General features: G+C 37.4%; 1 protein-coding gene and 1 long non-coding RNA gene across 5 annotated transcripts in view; one reads left to right on the plus strand and one right to left on the minus strand.

Annotated features, from left to right (window-relative positions):
* STEAP4 (STEAP4 metalloreductase) overlaps window positions 1-10,901 on the minus strand; it is a 29,175-nt gene extending 18,274 nt beyond the window's left edge. For 3 of the 4 annotated variants that reach the window (XM_064409390.1, XM_064409397.1, XM_064409402.1), the window contains exon 1: window positions 10,789-10,901. The gene's annotated coding sequence lies outside the window, so the exon portion shown is untranslated. Of the gene's footprint in view, window positions 1-10,746 lie in introns of all 4 variants that reach the window. The other variant, XM_064409410.1, reaches the window with a different exon arrangement.
* LOC135294313 (uncharacterized) lies at window positions 1,858-6,093 on the plus strand. Its single transcript, XR_010356440.1, has 3 exons — window positions 1,858-2,155; window positions 2,402-2,479; window positions 5,063-6,093. It is a non-coding gene; the product is annotated as an uncharacterized LOC135294313 (long non-coding RNA).
* Window positions 10,902-11,388: the final 487 nt, after the last annotated feature.

The following is an 11,388-nucleotide window of genomic DNA, read 5'->3' on the forward strand; positions in this document are numbered from 1 at the left end:
GGAGTGCACCTACTTCTCACAGTCCTGCCTACAAACATCTAGTAAGTGAATTAAATGAGTATTTGATTGACAGTGCTCTCACTAAGGGGAGTACATATTGGAGAAATTTTTGAAAAGAAGACAGTCTCTGGTTCTAAACAGTGATGTCAAAAAAAGAAAAAAAACCCCAGTATTTTGTTTTAGAACATGCATTATTTGAACTGCAATAAATATTTAAATGTTACATTTAAATACCTGTCTCTACATTTTCTTTCCAAAACCTGGCTTTAGAACCCCAAAGTCAATATACATGAAAATCTGAATAGAATAGAAATAAAGTCAAAATGCCAATGCCTCTAAAAAGTCCCACAGAAAAATTAGATGTTGAAAATCTTGCAGTTCCACTCTAGTAGTTCAGCTACCAAGATGAGAAACAAAGAAATGTTGGCTCAAATCTTGAAGTTACCAAATAAAGAGGTTTAAATAAGAAATAGACTGGGGAGCAGTGAAAGAGACCTTAAAATATGTAGATTTTAATTACTCTTCCTGAACGTCTCAGTTGCTGTCTGTATTTTTGAGAGACTAGGTTTATAGGGAGCACCCAATGCCCACGCGGATGGGGTTTTTACTTTGGAGTAGCTCTGGTCTGGTCCTGTGAGCTTAACTGCAATTAGCTGTGAGATTATTTTGTTTCGCCTGTGAGCAGCCAAGATTGCATGTCCCCAGCTGCTCTGCAGTGTGAGACACTGAACAAGACATGGTGGAGAGTAGCAGATTCATTCCCAATGAGCTCCTGCTCTTAAACCAACTACTAGTGCAGGCTACACACTATGTTCCTAATTTCTCAACACAAAGTAGACCCTTCATCTGATTATCATTTCTGACTGTAACTAGGCAAAGTAATTATAAAACATACCATCTGCTTAAAAATGTACAAATATGAAAAGTGCCTACTATATTTTTATCAGAAAAATCCAATAGGGAGGAAGATAACACAGTGATGCTTGATTTCTCAATGACTATTGCAATATTTTGGTATGTAATTACAGTGCTACTTCATGCTAGTCTAAATAATTGCTATTAACAAATCTAGGAGCTTCAGAAAGGCCACATCTAAAAAAGAATTTTCATCTTCCACTAATTGCATCATTTTATGAAGTCTTAACAGACTTGAAAAAATTGGCCTACAGTCTGAGTGACAGTTTGTGTTACAGATTTAGAGAGGATATGAAATTTTCCTATATCAAAGCTGAAGAACAGTTCTGACAGCTGCAAATGTTCTCTGAATTAATAATGTGGAACTGGTATAAGACAATATTTAAGAAAAATCCATTTCTTTCTGCAGCATTGAAGCCCCTTGCTTATAAAATATTAAACAGGATTAAAATTGGTATGCTGCTTGAATGGAAAGAGGAAACTTGAAATCCACATATGAATCCAGAAGTAAAAATAATCATTAGTTCTAACTTTTATTAGTGATAATTTATAATTCAGGGTAAAACAACACCCTGCCCTTGCTTCTAAAACTCAAACTAATATTTTGGGTCTGGCATAGGAAAGAAAATCCACTTTCTAGTTTCATTATTTAAACCCCACTGACCAATCTTTATTTGCAGAAGCCTTCTTCACTGTAACTATAACAAACACCTCTGGAAGATTAAATAAGCCTGTTATCTGCTATGTAAGCTCTCTGAATATTAACTGACAAATCTGAAGTTCTGGTTTGTCCTGACTTTACAGATACAATTACTTTCTTATTTCTCAGTTCTTCCTTACATCAGCTCTTAGTTACAAATATATTGCATAATGTCAATAAAAATCCAGGAGACATGTCGTGGCTTTGTGGTTTCTTTGTCTAGCAGAGAGAAAGGCTGGGCTAAAATTTCATCAAGAGACTTAAATTTTTAACTTCAAGCCCACCTAAACTTCTCAGGTTGAGAGTTTAGCCATTCCCCATTCTCAGCTGCAGGGATAAGAGAAACCTGTGTCATCTGAGTAAAACTCACCTGTGCACTCTCCCTGATGCAGTCCCCCTAAGCAAGCCAGTGCTTTCCCAGCTGGTGAGATGCTGTGTGTGCACCAAGGGAAACCTCAGGAGCTGCAGAGAGGATCTACTGCTTGGAGCAGACACAGAAACCCTGACAGCTCAGCTGGTATTTATCTAGAGGAAGCCAGGGTGAGTGAACAGGGCCGGAATATGTGAGGGGATGTTGCAAGCCTTTTCTGTCTGCGCGGGATGAAAGAACTTCCCGTCAAAGTCTCAGGGAAAGTCCCAGCCCTTGTATTTACAGCTGAGGTGAAGCTGTGGTTGCTTTTATCATGCTGGCACTGACTTGCCCCTTAGCTATTGGCCAGAGCTAAGGTTTGGCTGCCTTTTCCCACTCTTGTATGACTAACCAGAATTGCATAAGAAATGTTGCAGAAGCACAACAACAAATATTTGCCTGGAAGGAAAGCTGCTTTGCTGTGTCTTGGCTCTTCTGTGCCATTCCACCTGTAGGTAAGGACACTAAGATTGCTACATTGGGATGAAAGGAATTTGGCATAGGGTGGTTGAAAGTAGCTGATCTCTGAAATTCTCTGGATATTCTTGGTAAGTGCAGCTATCCTGTGGATAAATATTGAGAAATCAGTCTTTGAGGGATAAGCCACTGTGTAGATGTGAATTTTGTGATGTTACATATCTGTCCGAAAAGGGACATAATTCAAAACAGATGACTTGAACATCGTTGAACTAGATCATAATCCAGATAAGAGCAAGGGGCTAAGAAAGTCCCACTAGCACTGAAATTTCATAAGTTTGAAAATTGAATTGTAGGGGGATTTGAATAATATAGCATTCTACAGATTTGCAAGCAATTTATGACATTAAAGAGGAAGACACTAAAAGAAAAATGTTTTTACACAATCTTGACTTTGGCAGATTTACTGGAAACTAATTAGAAAAACACACTAAGAAGAAAGAGTCATAGAATATGTAAAACACAGGGGTAATTTCTAAAAACAGGAAGAAAGGACAATAAGAAGTTTCATTCAGAACAATCTGTGACTTCACTAGAGCTGAAGAAAGTATATTTGAGAGCTTGAGTTCTAGAAAAAAGATCAGGTCATGTTTGAGATTTAGAACAGGAATTGCCCGTGTCATTTGTACACTGTGATAAAAAGCATAAGCCAGTTTGATGCCTGAACTACTGGAAGAGATCCAGGAACTGAAAAAGGTGATATCACTTTGAAAGAGCTTGGAAGATTCAACAAGGAGCACCTGGCATGTGCAGTGTATGACCTGGCTCAGAATGTCCAATGAGGCAGTGGATGTGTCTGGGGATAACTAGTGTAGTATTCATTTTCAGGTGACCTTTATACAGAGATGCTGCCACGAATTGTGTTTTACACTTAAATTAAAGGGAACGGAGAGAAAAGTAGTTGACTTGCAGAGTTTAAAGCACAAGGCTAAGTCCACAGAAGTTATATGAGAAATAAATGCAAAAATTCATAATAGATGGGAAAAAGGGCAAGTAAAATGAAATTCAGTGCATCAAGTTGATCTAAGCATTGAGTTCCTGTGTAATAACATGATCAAAAAAATCTGTAAATAATTTGAGACTATTTTCCAGTGGATAAATACCTTGTGAATACTAAAAAAAACAGGAAAGCATTGAGTTGTCCAACATTTCACACACCTTTTTATCCCTTCACACTGTAAAGCAGTGCTTTAAAGGGGATCTGAATATGCTTATTGCTCTGGAATGACTGGAAGAACAGAGAAAAATAATTCTTGTAATTATAGGAAAGATGAATGAAACTTCTTGTTCATCCATTGATGGGGCTGAAGAAACAAAAGAGGTCTGTGACAGACATCCTGGTGGATGTTCATATTACCAAAAATAAAAGAGGGGTTTTTAAAAAAATTTGAAACATTTGTGAACTGCACTTTTTTTCTCAGATGTGTATTTAGGCTGCATTTAGCACCTGAGGAAAATTGTGATGAATTTTGCCAACCTTTCAGGTTAGTAAGATTTATAGAGATGACATTTAGATTTGATGAAAAAATACTACCTCAGATTAGAAATGGAAAGAAACTGTGCTTCTGGGCTGAAGGTGGACAAACAACACTGTAAATACCATGTAACACAAATAATAACATTATTTGTGTTACATGGTATTTACTTTGGTTTGTGCCAACTTGAAAAAAGTTGGTACAAACCAAAGTAAATCACCAGAATATATTCAGCAATGTGTCTTCTCCCAAAAGTATTTGGATGCTGAATTATAAAGAGAAATACGTACCTACTGTAACTTCTGAGAGCACTGTCATGATCATCTCACATATAATTATTGAAGAAAATAAGAAATAAGAGGAATTAATTACACATTTCAGAATTTAAAGTAAATTATCCGTGGAGGATTTCAGGGCAAATGCTGATGAGGTAATTTTAAACAGTGTGGAAAATAAAAAAAAAAGAGACTGCAGTAGTTTAGGAGTTAACAAAACTTTGGTATATTCATAGGGAAAAAAAAGATTTAATCTTAGTCATGGGAATAAACAAACCCATACATTTTTATTTACTGAAGGCCAGTGCCATTTGAAACTGATTATAAATCATAAGGAATTACCAAACAAAGCCTGGCCAATGGCCATTTTTCATTATTTTTCAGTTATGGAGTGTGACTTGCAGCTTCAATATATCCTTGAAATTGCAAGCTGGATTTCTAGAGCATTTGACAATAGAACCAAGTCCAAAGAGATATTTGCTCATCACTCTTATTGCAACAATAGTTACTGAGGCTAAGATGCTTCAGAAAATAACTCATATCATTGAATGCAAGATTGAATTTAGCCTAAAAACATGGGAGTAGTGAACTTGAAAGCTCTACTGGGGAAGACCTTCCAAAGCATATGTGCCAAAAATTTAAAGATTCAAATGCATAAGGAAAAGGTAAGGGACACGGGAGGGGTGTGCTCTGCTCTGTGTCCATCTCTCACACTTCATGCTTCCTTTTTCAGTTTCTTAAAAATTGTTTAATTTTTTTTTAAATTTTTTTGTTTCCTATCATAACTTGTCTGTGCTCTTTTTTTTTTCAGGGAGAAGAAAAAAAGAGCAATGGTGTTACAAAGCTGCATGTTGTTTGTGGGAGGTTGTTTCCTCAGGCTCATAGTTACAATGGAAGAAGAGATGACAACCTTCTAAAAAAAACCCAGAAGGGGAAAAGAGGCACAAGGCCTGTCACTTTGTGCTGCAAAATCTCCATCAGACAGCAAACTCAGCCTGGGACCAGGGAGACCCAGGACATTCAGCTAGGATGGTGCCCCTGGGAGAAGCAGTCCTGGTGCCCTAGGGGAGCAAGCATGCCCACAGGGCCCCTCAAAGGCTGGTGAAAATTTACTGATAAATGCAGCCTCAAGGCTTCTGATAAACATTTGTATCCCTCTGTTCTATCCCTGTTTGAAATATACTTGGTTTTATGTTTTCCTTGGCAGGGAAGGTATAACCTTGGGAATATACATTAAAGTTTTAGCATGTGAAAAAACATTCTGGCTATAGCTTTGTAAATCCTGCCTTTGCTGTGTGCAGCCTTCACAGAGAGAGTAACATCATTTTGCTGGGGGTTTATTCTGAGGTCCAAGATTACACAGGTATTCAGGATGGAAGTCAGCATGTCTTTGAGGATTTATACATTAGAGATGGTGAAACACCACCAAGCACACGAGTTAACTCAAATCTCAGACATGCCAGAATAAATGGATTTCTCCCTGAAAACAGGGTACACAGTAGCATGGTGTAAACATTAGCTTTGTCCTGTATTCTTTGTCCCTATCATGTAAATGCCATGTAATATGTAAACTAAGTTACTAATATGAAACTATGCCAACATCATGTAAACTAAGCTGCACAAAGCCTAGTTTATTGAGAGTGAAGTACTGATTCCTCAGCGTTCAGGAGTAGCTGACTTGGAATCAGCTTTCCCAGATACAGGAAAAAAAAAATCACCCTTCACAAAATCACAGATACAGGTGTCACTTTTAAATTCATGGATTTCCCATAGAATGGCATTGTCGGATTGGAAATAGCTCAGAGTAGTTTCAGTGAAACTTGATTAAAACAAAAAGATGGTTAGGAGACAAATTGGATCATATTTCCCTTTCAAATAAAGTCAACAAAATTTCTTTCTTGGACTTTGTTTGACACTGTTTCATATGATGGTTCACTTGCTTCCTTGTGCTCAAACTGAAGCTGTTGACTGTAAGTACTTGCTGTCAATTTTGACAGAGTAGGAATATCCAGACCATTTCTGAACATAAGATCCAGCACTCTTGACAGCTTAAGATTTCTTTCTTGCACAGTACTTTATCCATGAAGCCTATGAGGGAAGCACTGGGCATGCAAGCAGGTGGGCAACATAGGTCACTCGAAGTTGCAGACCAAGATAAACAGAATTTCTTAAGGTACTTAGCAAGTGAAAACACGAGCCAAAACCAAACATACAGAGATGAGCTGTTGTGTGACCAGATATTCAAAGTTAGTGAACAGGTGAATTTTTGAAGGAGAAAGTAAATTCTAACTGCTTTCTTTCTAAATAAATTACTAACCTCATCCAGCCTGTCCATGGTTCATTTGGATCATCTTCTAAGAAAGTGTTTGAGAAGTGAAGGACATGAGAAGGGGTATCATTTTTCTTGTCAGAGGTGAGACTGACACATGGGAGGCTAAAAGTCAATAATGGCTGAAGCATTTTTCCATTTGTTGTTCTCATCTTAGCTGAAGCCAAACCCCAGCTCAGAATGCTTCCTCTAAAGTTAATATTTTCAAAAATCCTACACTCAAATATGTGTGAGATATCTCAGGTTTTTATTGTGTCTCATTAGTTTTCAACACACATGTGAAGATCAGTAAAGATCCTGGAGGGACCTCTTATAATACTGTCAGTAGGAGATGGGAAAATGTAACTGTATAAGCTTTCACATTCTTAGTATTATTTTCTGTTTCTTGGCTGCATGCCATTTGATTTTAAGTGGGGATTAAAGGCACTGAAGACACATGCAGCTAAAATATCACAGGTTTTTTATGCTAAATAAAGGTAATTTTGTTCAGCTGGTGTTTATCGTCTATTCAGAGTGACACTTTCATTTCTGAGATGATAATAACCATTCAATATCAGCATTCCATGCTGTTTCAGCAGATAAAGTTATGCTGTGACCAGAGACTGCTGTTGTGCATGCATTTGTGAAGGCTGCTCTGGATTGCTGCTGCATTCAAGCTTATTGCTTCATTTCTAAACAGTCTTTCCTTAGAAAACAGCAAAGAATGTGACACTATTGTTCACTTAGTTTCTGGGAACATGCTCTGCTGATGACAGTGCCTACCAGGAGGCCAAAATATCCCCTAAGATACTTACTGTCTGATGTAGAGAAATGTGCAGGATTTTAACTTCTCACTGTTTCACAGATAAACCATACTGTGATTTTGTGTGAGATGGAAGGCAAAATACTTGTTACAAGTATTCTGGGAAGGACATTCGGGTACAGTTAAAGAAAAGCATAAAGTGAAGCACACTGAAATATTTCAGTCAATGCCCAAAGCAAAGCCTAGATTATGATCTGACTGATCCATTCTGGACTTGGAAAGGTGTATTTTCCCTTTGTCTGTGAGGAGGCATGAACACTGCTCAAAAGTAATGGTGTCATACTGGGAGTGTTTTAGTTCTGTAGAGTGTTCTCAACAACTGGAAACACCATAGCTGGAAGCTCATGGGAATGGGTGCTGTATTTTAGGCTGTATGTTAATGTCCAATACTATTTCAAAATTAGGCTAGGTAGAAAATGTTAATTGAAGAAATATTTATTTACAGACCGCAATGCCTTTGAGCTGAAATCTGCCTAGACTGTGTTGAATAGATCTTTATGGTCTACGAGCCATGCATGCCCAATAAGTCATTCCAGTACATCTAGTGATTTTTCTTGAAAGAATTTACAAATATCCGTAAGTCAGGGATGATGATTTTTCCGGCTTCATACTTCTCTCTGAAATTGCTTCATGAAGCTGAACTGTCATACATACAAGGGATGTTTGATGTATTCTGAAAAGACTAATATCTCCTTTGGATAATTATATACCTGAAAAACTTTGTAGATTTTACAACTGAAACTATTTTTAAAATTTCCCTTAACCATTCCCCCCTAAAATTGTATGGTTTTCCCACATTTGGGATGCGACAATATTCTGACATTTAGAACTGCTTGTGAGAGAGAAAATAGGCTGTAGAACTTCTGCCCATAACCATAGCAGATCATTGTATCCTATTTATGCAATGTCTTTATAACTACTGTAGCTAATTAAAAAATGAGCTGCAAGGAGAAATAAAAACCCTAAAGAAGCAGCATAAAAATGTAGAAAGATAACTGGTCAATTTTATGGACTCAAAGAGAATACAAAAACCCCAAATCCATTTTGAGCAGCTCACTCCAGCAGCAAGACACAACACTGGCATATCCAGACTTTTTACTGAGCTCCATAGCTGAAAAAATCACCCCTACTGCCAAAATGCTCAAATAAATGACTGAGTCACAGGAGCTGAACAAATTACTCCATATCAGTTTAGCCTTTCATGTCCATGCTCTTGGCTTGCTCCAGTAAATACTGCCATACCAGTTTAAATGTCTTCCTCAGAGCTCTGCAGGCCTAAGTCTCCCATCTCACCAAGTCTGACTGCATGCGCATGGTATTTGTGTGCTGCTTTAATCCTTCCTTTTACACTTTGTAAAAATAAATTTCCCAGACAGACTTCTTAATATATATTCCTTTGTATCATCCAGCCCAGGAAGAGCTTGAAAAACAACATTTTTCTTCTGGGCTATTTAGACATACAGAAACTATTTTTGTTTCCCTCTTCTTTTTTTTTTTTTTTTAAATTCCTTTTAAAAATGGGAACCTCATTATCATGTAAGCAATAACCAAATGACACACACAGAAATAAAATCAACACTTAGTCAAGGAGAAATAATTTAGATATTTTTATAGCTATGCTTCCTTTAGAAGAGTAGACCTTCTTTTCCAGTGATACATTTATGGTATTATAATTAATCAGAGAAAAATAAATTGCACTGCATTATGAAAGAAAGCAATAAGGAGGGGACATAAAGATGAATAGGCTACTTAAGTGAGTAAAAGGTTTCTGGTGCCTCCCTGACAATGACATATAGGATTCAAGTCTCTGTAGTGCTATCAGATCCCTCAGACTCCTCAGTAGTTCTATTTGGAGCTTTTGAGGACTTATGACATTACTGGTCATCATTGCTGTGCTTGGCCACCAAGCAGAAGACAGAAGAGGTAGATATTTGAACAAAACAGGTGCTGGTTTCAAAGAGTAAGATGAGTTTCACTGGAAAGGATGAGTTTGAGTTCTTCAGAAATGATAGTGAGCTGCAGAGTGGTGCACTGCTATTAAATGACATAATTCTTCCAAAAGGTCTTGATTTTGATCATGGCACAACAAATGTTCTATTCTCAGAGTCACCTCCCTTCACAGTTTCCCCTCACTGACCTTGCAGCACTGATGATTGTCTCTCTATTCCTCTTCTCTTCTACATTCCCTGTCCTTTCAACTCCCTTTAAAGTACGCTTACTACTAGCAGTGATCTCCCTGGTTTCTTTGTCAGACTGTACCCCAGCCACATTAAGGTTACTTTTTGTGAAGGTGGTGTTTGTACCTAACTCAATGAAGTGGGAATGAGAAGTCTCCCAGAACAAGTAAGGATGCAGACTTTCAGGTTTCACAAGAAGCATTTCACAGACAGGTGAATATGGAGAGAAAAATATGCTGACAACAGCCCTGTATATGAACAATAACTTTGTTATTTAGAAAAATCAAAAAATCGACAGTCAGAAGGTTCAGGTAGGTGATATTTGATGCTAATAATGGGACTGGAAACACCGGCATGTATTGCAGTAAAGCTATTTTCATCTTGACCATTCTCATATACATTCTTTTATTTCTGTAAGAAGTTATTAAATGTGTGCATATACCTCAGATAAGTAGTCTGGTTTTTTTTATTTTAAAGAATGTCAGGAAGTTAAATATCTCCATGAAATTTGCTTAATAAGAATTTTCAGAAGCATTTGTCATATTTCTGCTGGCAAAGTCAACTGAAAGACTAATTTTAGCAATGTGAAAAGCTGTTTCTATTGTGACAAAAATTATGGCCTAAGGGACAGAGCCACCCCCTCTAGAAATTAAAACTTACACAACCACATTTCTGTCAACAATCTGATGGTAATGCCATGGGAAGCTACTAATGGGAAAGTAGAGCTGTCAGAATAAAAATGTTCACCTTCTCTAAACCAAGGAGGCTTTATTTATTCTTCCAAGCAATAGGCACAATTGAACTGTCTCTCTGAAATCTTTGTCTGTTAGATAATAATCTTGGTTTAGTAGTAACTCGTACTTTAACTTCTGTTTCATATACTTGGTATTTTTTGGCATCATGTAGACCTTATGATCTGGGGAAGAACAACTTTCTTAATCCATTTTTTGTGTCGCATCTGAAATTACAACTAAGCAGTATATGTACCAAATACACAAGAAAAACCCCCACACCATGAATTTTATATGGGCTGAAAAATGAAATCTTTCATATCAACATAAGTATTAAGGTATTAAAAGTCTAATCAAAGCTTTCTTATGAGTCCCATTTTGTAAAAACCAGCACTTCAAATTTTCCAATTATTTTAGCTCACTCCCAGTCATGATGCAATTGATGCTGGTACCCACCAATTTCCTCTTCTCCACCCCTTTGTGCAGAATTATGCTCACCCTTCTGTTGGTCCTCAAGAAGCAAGGGAGAGGATTCTGGCGAGTTCTTAGTGTCCTAGGTTCTTCACTGGGAGAAGTATGATGCTACTGAGGATTTCTTCCATGTGATGCTACTGAGGATTTCTTCCATGTTACTCTAGGATCAGTGTGGGGCTGCTTTTATATGGTTCTTAGCACGTACTGCACGTTACTCTTTCCTCATTGGTCTGCAATTCCTCTTTGTATCTAAATATACTATATATAGTAAGTTTTAATTACCTGCATTAAATATTTGTTCTTTGTTCCCTTTGTTATCTCTAAAGCCAGTTTTACCGGCCTCCCAAAGGCTTAATGACCAGTAATTGATCAGTGGTAATTTGTTTATGGCCCAGGAGGGTCTGGTTTCATCCCATCTCCATGCTTTGAGAACCCCTCCTATAATCCGTTACTTGTATAATCCTCTACCCCAGTTTTATTTCAGATCATAACTGCCTCTGTGCAAAGCAGCTCCTCTGCTATTACATACAGAAATACCAAAAGTCTCATAAAAATAGGCATGAAAATACACACACCTACAAAGCTAAGCTAAAACTTAAATTAGGTAATATTCACCTGGCAGGT

Source organism: Passer domesticus, chromosome 1 (assembly GCF_036417665.1).
Source record: "Passer domesticus isolate bPasDom1 chromosome 1, bPasDom1.hap1, whole genome shotgun sequence".
NCBI classification, from domain to species: domain Eukaryota; kingdom Metazoa; phylum Chordata; class Aves; order Passeriformes; family Passeridae; genus Passer; species Passer domesticus.